The sequence below is a fragment of the Podarcis vaucheri genome (assembly GCF_965113315.1).
Source record: "Podarcis vaucheri genome assembly, chromosome: 13".
Taxonomy (NCBI): Eukaryota; Metazoa; Chordata; class Lepidosauria; order Squamata; family Lacertidae; genus Podarcis; species Podarcis vaucheri.
Window position 1 is genome coordinate 20,355,221 of NC_138751.1, and position 13,532 is coordinate 20,368,752.

The window sequence follows — 13,532 nt, forward strand, 5'->3', positions numbered from 1 at the left end:
GTGCTCCTTTCTCCCTCGCAGATGTGAATGACAAACCTCTTCACTTTGCCGAGAGCTCCGCGCACCCGCAACACTGACCCCCACCATAAGCCCATCATTCTACAACACACACGCACTTCAATATTTCTCTTTCTACACACACATACACATCCTCGTTAACTGACATTAATTCACGATTCTCCGGACATTATTTCACCGGACATTAATTCACCTGTGTATCTGATGCGTCCCAAACAGAATCCTAACCCTCCCCTGGCTCAACAGATTAGATTCCAGCCTACAATATAAACAATTTCCGGAGGCAATCACCCTCTGGGTGTTGCTGAATCTTCCCCGATGAGGTGACTTTCGCCGTGCAGTGCTTAGCAGCTCAAAATCTCTGCACCATTTGGTGAAGGGGGTGGGCATAGACCGACCCCCTCCCCCAACTAGCCTGTCTTTTTAACCTACCTGGTGGCTGCTATGGCATGGTGGGTAAAGGGTGGCTTATAGGCGATCTTATAGCTCTCTGTCTCAGGCACATAGAAGAAAACTGCCTTATACTGAGATCCACTGGTTCATCCAGCGGGAGTATCCGTCACAGTGACTTGCAGCGGCTCTGCCGGGTTTCAGGAAGGAAGTTTTCCCCAGCCCTACCTTGAACCCGAGACCTTCTGCATTCAAGGCAGATGCTCTCGCATCGAACTAGGGCCCTCCCCACATGCCGAGATGCACACAAACACACCTCTCGCATACGGACCGTGTAGTGGCCGAATTTGCACCTCCTGCAACTTAAATCGCTTGCATGTTCCTCGCAAGGATCCCTTTTATCTGTGTTTAGGAGAGTATCCAGTGGATTTTTAAGCAGATCGCTGTTGCATTTGTTGAAGGGCGGCGCAAAGTGCAAGGAGGAAGCCATATTTTCTCTTGTTTGAAACTGGTTGAAGTTTGCGGGTATAATATGGCTATATCTATAAATATCTGGGTTTGCTCCCCCCCCCCATGGCAGACTGACAGCTCACTCCGGCTCGGTCCTTTTCTCACAAAGACCTAAACAATAGGGTGGGTCTCCACCTGCTAATGCTAGTTCCGCCCCCGCCCCCGCCATCTTCCTATCATCACTTTCAAAAGATTCCCTCCGGCGTTAGACCCACAAACACCTGAACGCTTCTAAGAACTGATCTGGCTTTGTTTTCAATTCGCCATTTCGAAGATCTCTTCTCCGCCCCGCCACGCCCCCCGCCACACACACACACACACACCCCTCGACCCCTCCTTTCTTCACTTTTCTAGTTAACCCCACCTCTTCCTTCCCGGCCCCACCCCGCAGCCAGCAACGTTTCAGCACCACGGAAAGCGGACAGCTCCTTTGCGCTCTCGCTCTCCCCAAACACACAAGCACGAAACGCTACCAGCCTGCGCTCTTCCTCGCTCGCGCTGCTCCTTTTCAAAAGAAGAACTGTTTTGATTTGCCTCCGTCCGATCTTTGCCTTTGATCTGCCCAGCAAACCTCACTTCTTCTGCCGAGAAAGCGGGAAGAGAAAAGGGTAAGATGCGTCCCTTTGGGACTTCGGTTTTCTAGCCAGAACTGCTGTGCGAGAGAGAGAGGCTCCACACCCAAGAGATTATGAGTTGTGCTGAATTTCTCTTTCCTGAGAGGATATATCTTTCTCTCTCTAGCCATCAAGGAGAGAGGATGGGATGGGCAGGATGGGCTCTTGGGAACAGAGGGGGGAACCCCTTCCCCCGGAAGGGGGCCGCTTTCCCCAGAGCTTGGGGAACAATGGCAGGTGGCTTACCTGTGTCCAGGACGAACAGGGAGACGTGACCGGCGAGCTTTGCACAGCGGATGGAACCAGGTGGGAGGTGGAAGCAGAGGAGGACGCTCCCTTGTTTTTCCTACCCAAGCGATGCCAGGTGGAGACTGAGGCCCAGGGGGGCGTTAGTGCCCAGGCAAGACCCGCTTGGCATCGAAAAGGGTGAAGAAATGGTCAACAGAAAGCGCAATTGTGATTTTGAAGAATTGAGTGCTGAGTACGAACTTAAAAGAATCCTCCGCCACCTTCCCACGGCAGCTCAATGGGGCATGGCCAGTTGACCCCCACCAACACACACACTCGCATGGCTGCAAATATGACACCCCACCCCTTTTAAACCCATCTAAATAAGTGAACTCCATCTATAAGGCTTGAGCGCACAGGAAGTCAGCAACCCCTGACGGGGATGGGAGAGGGAGGGTGCGTGTCGAGGGGAAGATGTGGGTCTCCCGACCCCCAAACGTGCAGGAGATGGAAGGGAGGTGTGTGGATTGCTTGGCTGGAGAGAGGGAGGGGGCGTTTAAAGGAAACAGCCACTGCTTGGGGGAAAGCGGGACTCATCCAACTGCCCTCTCCTTGGGGAGATAGACTTCGACAGGGAGCCTGGGTAAGGGGCAGGATTTGGGATCCCCGGTGGCTCGGCTATCCTCCGGGAAGGCAGGAGTCGAAAGAGGCTCATTTGGCAATAACGTCCTCAGTCTGGCGTCTGAGCCGATCGGAGTTGCTATAGTACCATCCACAATTCACGGCGAGGCAAGCTGCGGTCTGTTGTCTCCAGGGCGGGGCGGAACTTTAACACAGCTCGCGGAGGTGAACGGAGGCGTCGTCCAGCTCGACACGCGTCAGGGCAGGCTAAGCCCTCCTCTCAGTAATAGGCCTTGGCTTTGTAGCATAGGAAGTAATGCTAAGAGTGCTTCTGAACACGTTAAGAGAGCATCTCATCGCTGAGTGAATTGCGGGGAGTGGGGGCAGGCAGTCATTAGTCTTCCACTCTTTCTCCAAAGAGTTCCAAGTGTTGTCCATTGTGGCTTCCTCCCTAATTTAAGCTGGGAGCTACCTCAACAGGTAGGTTTAGGATGGAGACTGCGCAAAGGCCACCCAGCTAAATCCTTGGCCAAATGCAGAGATTTAAACCTAGGCCTCCCCAGGGCCCTCTGGCCCCCTAACCACTATGCTAGACTGGCTGAGGGTGGAGGGGGCGTTTCAGGGTGTCCAGGCAGGATCGGCCCCTGTTAAGAAACACTAAATCTCCTGCTTTGCCATCTTCTCCCTCTCCTACCCATACACGTGCATGCTCTGTATGGGGAAGGCCAATATCACACTGGATCATAGAATCATAGAATGGTAGAGTTGGAAGGGACCCCAGGGGTCATTTAGTCCAACCCCCTGCAATGCAGAGATCTTTTGCCCAACGTGGCGCTCGAACCCACGACCCAGAGATTAAGAGTATCATGTTCTAACGACTGCTGTTAGCTCAGCTCAGTGACAGTGATTAAAAGGGATTAATTTCGATTTGGGCTCACCAGGATTAATTGGAAACATGTTGCCAGAGTAGCTGTTGAGTACCAATCAACACCCCCCCTCCCCCGCCCAACCTGTAATTAGCAAGGGAAATACATTCTTGGAAGAAAGGAGTGCTAAATTTCAACGTCTGCTTTGGCTTCTCACCTTTGTTCATGGCAGGGCTGTTTAACCCCTCTTTGACAGGCAAGGAATTCAACAGGTGAAGCTTTCTCCTCATTGCATCCTTATGTTAGCTGGGTGTGGGGCCACGCATTAACTTTGTGTCTGTGGTTCAACTGTTAGAAGCACAGCAATCCAGCCATCAAAAAGAAGGCAACACAATACAACAAGCCCGTTAGGATTGCTGCTTTGAAACAAGCAAAACAACTGGCTTGGTTCTTTGAGAGCATGATATGCAGAAATTAAGCAGACAGAGAGAGCTCTTCCAGGCATTGAGATAAAGCCTCTCAGGCAGAGAAAGATCTGGAGAGCCTTTTAACCGAGGGATGGGCTATCGTCCCTCCCACTTATTAGGAGGTGAGTTGGCTTTTGAGGACAGCAATTGCAGTCAGGACTTCATTTTTGGGGGTGAAAACTGGAGTGACACAATGGGTAGAAAATAGGGAGGCGGGGAACCAGCTATTGAGTCTTTGGACAAGTCACTTAGTCCCTCATCTGTAAAATGGGAACATTCTGCCATGGCACAGCTAAGCTTTAAGGCCACGCAGTGCTTCAAAAATTATTAACCGTCTGACCCATTAACATGGATAACATTTCAGCATGCTTCTATTCCCGTAGGGCTGTGAGCCAAGGGCTCCTAGATTTGTGACATGCGGCTTCTGAAAGGATGGGAGATGCCCCCACCACACCTCTTTCTTTTCACTCTTAAGCACTCTGTGCATGCTCTACTCTTGGAAGCAGGTGGAAGGGAGGGATGCAGACCTTGCTTGTGCAAAGGGCGTGTTGCGCTTGGTGTGCGTGTGTGTCCCTGCAGATGGCTCCAAGAGGAGGCTTGCATTGGGTTGCCATAGTTTTCCTAAGGAGATGGAGAGAGTTGCTGTGAATGCTCCCATATCACCAAGCCAGCCACCCCAGTCCTCTGCCAGGCATTTACCGTAATTTTCCGTGTATAAGATTATTATTTTTAACCAAAAAATTAGGTTTAAAATTGGGGCTCGTCTTATACATGGTTAGTGCTGAGGGGTGTTTTCTTAATTTGGAGTCTTATACATGGGGGTGTCTTATACACAGAAAATACGGTACATTGTGTGTGTGCATGAATGAAACTACATCTCTGCTCCTTTGGCGACTCTCTCTCTCATTCTGTGCTTGGAGTCTCTGCTTGGACTCTCAGCAGGTCTCCACTGTGCAATGGTTTTCTTTGAGCTCAGAGCTTGCAGTAAAATCTGAGGAGTGAGCCCCTGAAACTAGCTTCAACGGGAGTGAATTAGAGCAGGTGAGGTGAAGAGGGGCACTCAGCTTCCTAATTCAGTGGAGGCTGCTCTAGTAGGACAAATGGGGCATTGCCCACCAATCTCAGTTTGCCCTCAGTCTGTCTCCACCTGCCTGCCTTCTTACTTAAAGGGGGGGAGGCAGGAGCTGGCTGTCAGCTTCCACCACTTCCTTAGGAAGAGAAGTCAGCAGGGGAGAGGGGGACACAAAGCTAAACTTTATTGGTCCTTCCTCTCATTGGCTCTCTAGCTCCACCTACTGTTTGGGCCTCCTGCCTTCTTCTACCCTGCCACTCGCAAAGGGCAGTGTCCACCACTGCCCTGATTCCTCTGGAAGACTGGAAGGATCCAGTTGGTTTTATTGGGCTTAATTTGAGCCAGCTTTTAGGACTTTAAGCTCATGCCACCAGTCCAGTATCTCCCACGGCAATTGATCTGGACTTTGTAGGTGACACCTGGCCAGAACTCGCTTTCCGTGCCTAGCAAGGTTGGAGTGGCGAGAAAGAGCATTCCGAGCCATGTGCAGAGTGCTCCCCCCAGTGTCTTGCCAGTAAACGAAGAGCCAGATACATTGCGCCTGTGATTCAAAGGAAGGCCTCTGGTGATGTCCCAGCGTCCCTTGATTTAAAATACATAAAGAAATCCAGTGGGTGAGAGGTTTGGGAGGAAGCCATGTCTCTTGAGTCTTCTGAGAGGTGAGGGAGCAAGTTAGAGCTGGAAAGAGAGTTAAGGTTGAACACACCTCCAGTGTCGTTTTTGTGATGCAGGGAGTGGGGGGGGGATGGGCTGAGGGTTAACTGGAAAGAGCTTAGCGACCAACAACGCTGTTATTATCAAGCTGGACATCTTTTGGGATTACATATTTAATCATGTTCCAAACCTAATCATATGTATTATGTACAGTGGTATAGTCTCTCTCCCTCCCTCCCTCCCTCTCTCTCTCTCTCTCTCTCTCTCTCTCTCTGTCACACACACACACTTTGAACACAAACACTTAAAATCATCAGAGGCATGTGGTGCCTTAAAGCAGGAATGGGAAAACCTGTTCTCCCCAAATGTTACTAGACTCCAGCTCCCATCAGTCCCAGGCAGCATGGTCAGTGGTCATGACTGATGGAAGTTGTAGTCCAACAACATCCAGAAGGTTCTCCCTGCCTTAGAGACTGGCAAACTTAGGCCTCTCTGGCATGATACATTTGAAGCACCGTGATTCCTCTTTAAACCTCAGTGGCTCCCCTTCCCTCAAGAAATTGAACCCTGGGAACTGTAGTTTGTTAAGGGTGCCGAGAAGAATTGACAATTAGATCGCTATGTGAACAGTAGCTCTGTGAGGAGAATAGGAGTATCCTAAGAACTCTCAGCAACCCTTAACAAACTACAGTTCCCAGGATTCTTTGGGGGAAGCCATATGACTGTTTTAAGTGATACGATACTGCTTTGAATGTATAGAAGAAGAGAAGAAGAAGAGTTTGGATTTGATATCCTGCTTTATCACTACCCTAAGGAGTCTCAAGCGGCTAACATTCTCCTTTCCCTTCCTCCCCCACAACAAACACTCTGTGAGGTGAGTGGGGCTGAGAGACTTCAGAGAAGTGTGACTGGCCCAAGGTCACCCAGCAGCTGCATGTGGAGGAGCGGAGACACGAACCCGGTTCCCCAGATTACGAGTCTACTGCTCTTAACCACTACACCACACTGTATAGCAGAGATGGGACACATTATTGTGGTATAAGCTCACCTTGTTCTCCTGTTTTTGCTGCAAGAAGGCTGCTACCCCTTGGGAAGTTGCTAGAAACTCCTAAAGCAGCTCAGTGACTCACAGAGCAACCTTATGAACACTTATTTGGGACTCGAGCCCCTTGAGCAGAGGCACTGTTCTTGGGTCAAAGATTGGGGGTCCCCAGTGGCACAGCATGTGTGTGTGTCGTCGGGAGGAGGCCTTGCCCAGTGCTGCGCGGCTTCAATAGTGGCAGCACCTCCTCTCATGTTCTTAGGAGCAACCTGCCTTTGATACTACACCACACTCACCTGGGCATTTCGGTCTCCTCCACCCCCTCAATATTGGGGTGTGTGTGTCCTGAGCTGCCTGCTAATTAATATTGAGGGGGCTAACACCCCCTAGGGTTGGCATGTCTGCATTAAAGTCAACGGGACTAAGAAGGAAGCAGACAAAGAGAGGATTGCCCTGTGAGACGTTGAGCCAGGGAGTTCAAAGCATTGGTTTTACTATCACAAGAGAATAGTTTGAAGTCAGCCTACCTGTCCCTTCGTAGCTGGAGCTCCAGAATGTTCCTGCAGGCTCAATTTAGTCGACAGGAACTCTGGGCTCCTCCAGGTGACCTATTTATTATTGAGCACTCATCCTGATTTGCTTGCACAAAGCTTAGACTGTGGCTACGTCCAGCCTTTGTGGAGCATTTGTTCAGATCTGTTTACAGGGCTGTCATGATACAACTGTGAACCTCCACCCTGCATTCCTCCTGATTTTACACATGTTTCTCATTGGTGATTCACCCACCCCACACATTTCAATGCATGTCCCCATCGCTTTCCAAATTGCAAAAGGTCCGTTGTTGACTTATAATTGGATCTGTCTCACTGGGACAACAACTGGGTGCTTTAATCCACTTTGAATGCAAAGGCAAAGTTTTGTTATGTTCCTGAATCCGTCCCTCAAAAATCATGACCGTGCATTGGAACCTTCTGCATTTTCCGGGATATGTTTCCATCCCATCCCATCTACCATATTCCATCTCTCTTTCATGATGAAACTGAAAGCAGCATGGATGTCTTCGCCTGGATAATTGCCTGGATAATTGCCTAAGCAAGCACTTACAAGATCCAGACCTCCTTAGCTTCAGCAAGATGCCTGCTGACCAAGCCTGGGGTGCAGATTTCAGGCAGGGGTGGGATTCAGCAGGGGCAGACTCTGGTCTTTCAAATTTCAGTGATGTCCTGTGTGAGGCCACAATTCGGTGCCCTCTCACCTTCTGTGCTGCTCAAATCACTCTGCCATAGTTGTCATGCCCTGCGCTCTCCCCTAGGCTCAGTGCCCGGTGCGATGGAACAGCTTGCACTGCGCTAAATCTGCCTCTGGATTCTGTGCCTCCTGCAGAAAGACTGCAAAGTAAGCTCCATTCCATCCAGGAGGAATGACTTCTTTGTAGACCCGTATAAGATCCTTGCTGTGCCGTGTGGTTTGGGAAGCCAGTCCTGCACTGAACCCAGCAATGTCATTAGCTTTGGCTCTGCTCACAAAATAAAATTTCCAAGAATGGATCCCACCATAGAACGCTGCATAAATTGTTCTTAAATTCCAAGAGCTTTCCTGGAACATTTTGAACCGTTGGCTTATTTGCAGCCATTTGGATGCCATCTTTCTGATCTGTTGCATACAGGCAGAAGGTCTAATTACTGATTTGTTTTATAATACGGATCTTGAGTATTCCTGCCACTTATTTTCCTTTCCCATCTCACATCTCACTAAGTGGTGGTAGGTCAGGGCTCAGCAGAAAGGCCTCAGCCATGTTCTAACTCATTACTCGACTGGCTACCAGTTGTTTGGGGGGTTTATTTGGCAGCCTGAAATGTTTGTCTCTGTGTTAATTTCTTTGAATAGAATGGCTGGCATGGCCATTGTGATGCAATTATGGCACTCTCTCTGCTGTCTCCGCTTGGATGAGCTCTGTGCTGACGCCACACAATATTGCCTTACTTGTAAAGTTATGGCACAGTCTTCGTTGGGATGCAGAGACCTTGTCTGAGTCTGCCCTACTTGCTGCCCCTAGAGGGAAAATGTCACCAAAATAAGCCTTCAAAGCAGCCTGTCCACGAGTTCGACAAACTAATAGGCTGATTTTGTGATGTAGACTGAACATCCTGATTTGTGAACCTGCTCAGGGATTTCCTAAATAAGGAGTTGCCAGTGTGGTATCTGTTAGTGGCATGGCACCCTTGAGGTCTTCGCTTGGCTCCCGCAAGGATGGATACCTTTTTCTCCCTTGAAAAACACATAGAGATGAAGGAGGAAGTGGAAAGAGTGGTGCTCTTTCCCACTTCCTGTTTCAGCTCTATGTGCTTATCATGGTGGCTCAGTTGAATTCTGCCAGATCTAACTTTTACACAGATCCCTTGGGAAAGTGAAGTGTGTTTCTGAGTACACACATGTGTCTTTTCTGTCTCTTTGGGTGGAAGAATGGCAAGCAAGAAGTGACCAGAATGGGTTGTGCTCATGGTACTTTAAAAAAAAAATAATGGCCCTAAAAACTGTTGGTGACCCCCTGGTCTAAATTAAGAGCAGTATATAAACAACCCTAGTAAAAACAAGCGTGGTTCACTTACCTTTATCCTATTTTGAAAAATCAACTTACAGAATTCATTGCCATGTGATGGTGGTGATTCCTGGTTTAGGTGGCTTTAAAGCCCGTTTGTCCACCAAAGCTAAATAGGCTTCCATATTCAAAGATAATATAACTTCTGAGGATTAGACAAGCAGCTAGGGCAGGTTGTTGCCTTTGGGTTCTGCTTGTTTGCTTCCTGGAGGCATCTGCTTAGCCACTGCGGAAAAACAGGATGTTGGATGTGTTGTTTGAGTTCTAGCTGATGAACTGAAGACAACTGCAATTTATTACATCTGTATAAATGCACCTGTGAATAAATAATATTGCTGAAGGGGGAAAGATACATACTTCACTGGCTGTACTCATAAGGTCATAAGAAGGCCCACTTCATATGCCCATCATGTCCAAAATCCTGTTCTCACAGTGGCCAACCAGAGGCCTTTGGCAGGACCTGAGCAATTCTCCCTACCTGTGATTCTGAGCAAGTGGCATTTAGAGTCATACCACTTCCAGTGCTGGACATAGTATCCAGACATCATGACTCATGTTGCACAGCCATTGCCATCTTAGAGCACGAATCCCCTTCAATGGAGAGGCTGGCTTTTTTTTCAAGTTTGTGCAATATATATATATATATATATATATATATATATATATATAATGCAGTTGCATTTTTATTCGAAACAGGGTAGTTTGAACTGATTGATCTAACCACCATCAACAACAATAATTTTATTATTTGTACCCTGCCCATCTGACTGGGTTGACCCTACAAACATTACAAACGTAGTACGTGCGCTGCTCTGTTTGCCAGAAGTGGCTTAGTCATGCTGGCCACATGGCCCAGAAGCTGTATGCTGGCTCCCTAGGCCAATAAAGCGAGATGAGCGTCGCAACCCCAGTCGGCCACGACTGGACCCAATGGTCAGGGGTCCCTTTACCTTTTTAGTGTGAGGGAAAGATCATCTAATGAACTACTAGGCAATTGATAAATTGTTCTTCTTCAGTGGCACCCTACAATCTGCCTCCTGGAACAGGCTGGTGCACCCTGTCTCACAGTAGGGCCGGCCGTGCAAGACTGACTGAGTCCAAAGATCTGTGGGGTAAGAAGGTGAACCTTTGCTGGAACAACCACCAGCTCAACAAGGAAATGCTCTTCTCTGTCTTACTCCCCCCCCCCAAAAAAATCTATTCCTTGACACTTCACAACGTGTAATGCGAGTGAGTGTGAGCCACCCACAAGGCAAGAGACTGAAACTGCTAATCTGGTAAGACATCTGCTCTTGGAGGGGGAAGAGGGAGAGAGGGAAAAATGAATCTGGGCCTTTGCCATCCACTCTGGCTATTACGTTCCTTGCTGTTTACAACATTAAGAGAAAGGTTTTAATGCTTTGTTCCTCTGTTCGGAGACAGTGTTCCCGACTTCCTCCTCCTCTCAATGGATGAGATGTTCAGAGTAGTGCTGTTGAGACAAGAGTCAGGAGCCAGGAGTCACAAACCAAGGAGTCACAAAACAAGCACAGGCAATGTTGATGATTAGGGGGTGGGGTGGGGCCTATGATCCACCAGAGGTTGACACAGGCTCCCATCAGCCCTACTCATCATGGCCAACAGACAGGCCAACAGCATCCAGATGACCGCAGGTTCTTCTCCACCCCTGCTGAAGATACCCAAGTAATGTGCTGCTGCTGCTACCTTCACACACAATGCGTGAAGCCTCAGCGGGTGAGATGGCAAGCTGTTCAGTGCTGGGAGCCTTAATGTTAATGCACAGGAATTTACATGCACGTTCTCTGGAGATGAGAAACACTCACTGACTTGCTCAGTGTTAATTGGGAAGGAGGTGGCTGAATCTCAAAGCATGACTGCTCTTGCGACTAGCCCTGGCAACAAATGGTAAAAGTCCTTACCCCAAAAGGGGGGGGGGGGATTACAGAAACAGTATTTCAATAGGGGTTGTGATTAGGAAATGGGAACTGTCCCTTGTAAATAGGGATAGCTAAAGTGTTTGTACTGGAGCAGGCTAGGGATTGAAAGCAAGGACCCTGCGGGTCAAGGGCTGCATGTAACCCTCAGCCTTCTTGTTGTTGTTGTTTAGTCGTTTAGTCGTGTCTGACTCTTCGTGACCCCATGGACCAGAGCACGCCAGGCACTCCTGTCTTCCACTGCCTCCTGCAGTTTGGTCAAACTCATGTTGGTAGCTTCAAGAACACTGTCCAACCATCTCGTCCTCTGTCGTCCCCTTCTCCTTGTGCCCTCCATCTTTCCCAACATCAGGGTCTTTTCCAGGGAGTCTTCTCTTCTCATGAGGTGGCCAAAGTATTGGAGTCTCAGCTTCAGGATCTGTCCTTCCAGTGAGCACTCGGGGCTGATTTCCTTAAGAATGGATAGGTTTGTTCTTCTTGCAGTCCATGGGACTCTCAAGAGTCTCCTCCAGCACCATAATTCAAAAGCATCAATTCTTCGGCAATCAGCCTTCTTTATGGTCCAGCTCTCACTTTCATACATCACTACTGGGAAAACCATGGCTTTAACTATACGGACCTTTGTTGGCAAGGTGATGTCTCTGCTTTTTAAGATGCTGTCTAGGTTTGTCATTGCTTTTCTCCCAAGAAACCCTCAGCCTAACTGCAGGAAAAACCTTCAGCCTCATTTTGTGTGCGAAGGGGAGCCCAGAAGGAGAGAAATAGAGAAGGAGGAGGGGATGGTGGAAGAAGGCCTGGCAAGAGTGAACTCTCTCATCTGTCAGCCCACTGGGCAGGGAGAAGGAAGGGTGTGAGAGAAAGGAGTGGTGGAAAAAAGTGAGAGAGAGAGAGAGAGAGAGAGAGAGAGAGAAGGGTTGACACAGAGAGAAGGGTGTCGGAGGGAGAGAAAGGAGTGGTACACAAAGAGACGAAGAAGGCATGAGGAAGAGAGAGAAAAGCGGTGGCAGAGAGAGAGGAAGGAGGAGGAGCCTCGCCCACTCTTCCTTCTGGTCCTGCCAACCTCTCAATGCAGGCATGTAACCCCTCCCTGACCATTGCCCTCTCCCCCAAGGGAATATGGCTCTCAACAGGGGAAAAACAAGGTTATTCATCGCTGCTGTAGACGCTGAGCCCTGCACCCCCTCAGAAAAAGGAGTTCCCTCCATAGCTACACGAATTGCATCCTTTCCCCAACTCACTCAGAGTTTTATTGTTATGCCTGCCTTAAAAACAATACTAACACCAGCACTTAAACCAGGCGTGAAATAAGAGAAGCTGCTTTTGAGAGGGGGGGAGAATTTAGTTTGTGAATCTGATTCCCTCCCCTGCACACCCAAGTCAATCAGCTCAAGAGAGGAAGCGACTTCTCCTAGGAGGAAGGGGGGAAATGGCCAGTTTTTCCCCACCCCCACCTCCAGTCCCTCCCTCCCAGCAAGGCTCTTCCTTTCTGACAGCCTCGTGAAGTATGGATGAGCAAACTGGAGGACGGGGAGTGAAGCTGAAGCTGACAGGAAATCTGGGGACAAGTTGGAAACAGGCCCCCGGGTTGGGAAGGCGTCTCTTGAGCTTGGGGGAGAGGGGTGTCACTGCGCATTCGTCCAGGAAATGGGGGGGGGGAGGAGGGAGGGAGAGAGAAAAAGAGGGTTGATCTCAGGACACACTGTTGCATAAACAGGAGTTCTGGAAATCTGTATTTAAAACACACACACACAGAGACCGAGATTCCGCAATTAGTCAGCTTAATAAATAAATGTGGCAAATTAAGCAAATTAGATTCATTTTCTTTAATGTGCCTCATTTTATATCCTCTCCCTGCTGCCACCACGTGAAAAGCAAGATGGGTGTGGGGAGAGCAGTGGGGCTGAAGGAGTGGAAGCGAGTTACAGGTGTTGACCAAATAACTTACAGTATGGGGGGGGGCAGTATTTCTCTGAATATCAGTTGCTAGGAATCACAAGTGGGGAGAAGGCTCTGTTGCACCCAGGGCCTGCTTTCAGGCTTCTCGTAGGCATCTGGGTGGTCTCTGGCCTGATCCAGTAGGTCTCTTCTTGTCTTAACATGGACCCAAGACATTTATTTGAGAGTCCTGCTGTCTGCTTGGGAAGGAAGTTCCTGTTGTTTGTGGGGAGAGGATGCAGTGGCGAAAGGAAACCACTCTGTACATGCTCAGAGGTACATTCATTTCTCATATCATATTACAGTGGTACCTCGGGTTACAGACGCTTCAGGTTACAGATGTTTCAGGTTACAGACTCTGCTAACCCAGAAATAGTTAAGAACTTTGCTTCAGGATGAGAACAGAAATCACGCAGCGGCAGCGGGAGGCCCCATTAGCTAAAGTGGTGCTTCAGGTTAAGAACGGACTTCCAGAACAAATTAAGTTCTTAACCTGAGGTACCACTGTATTTCATATGTTTCTCTTAAAAAGAAAAAGAAAAAACAGAGGCCTGGCCACAGATAGGAGAGGTTGGTGCTAAA

At 48.9% G+C, this 13,532-nt stretch overlaps 1 protein-coding gene across 1 annotated transcript in view; it reads left to right on the forward strand.

The window, feature by feature from the left end:
- The first annotated feature begins 1,419 nt into the window (after nucleotides 1-1,419).
- Nucleotides 1,420-13,532, forward strand: part of SYT5 (synaptotagmin 5) — a 30,812-nt gene continuing 18,699 nt past the window's right edge. Inside the window, exon 1 of the mRNA XM_082197065.1 lies at nucleotides 1,420-1,526. The gene's annotated coding sequence lies outside the window, so the exon portion shown is untranslated. The remainder of the gene's footprint in view (nucleotides 1,527-13,532) is intronic.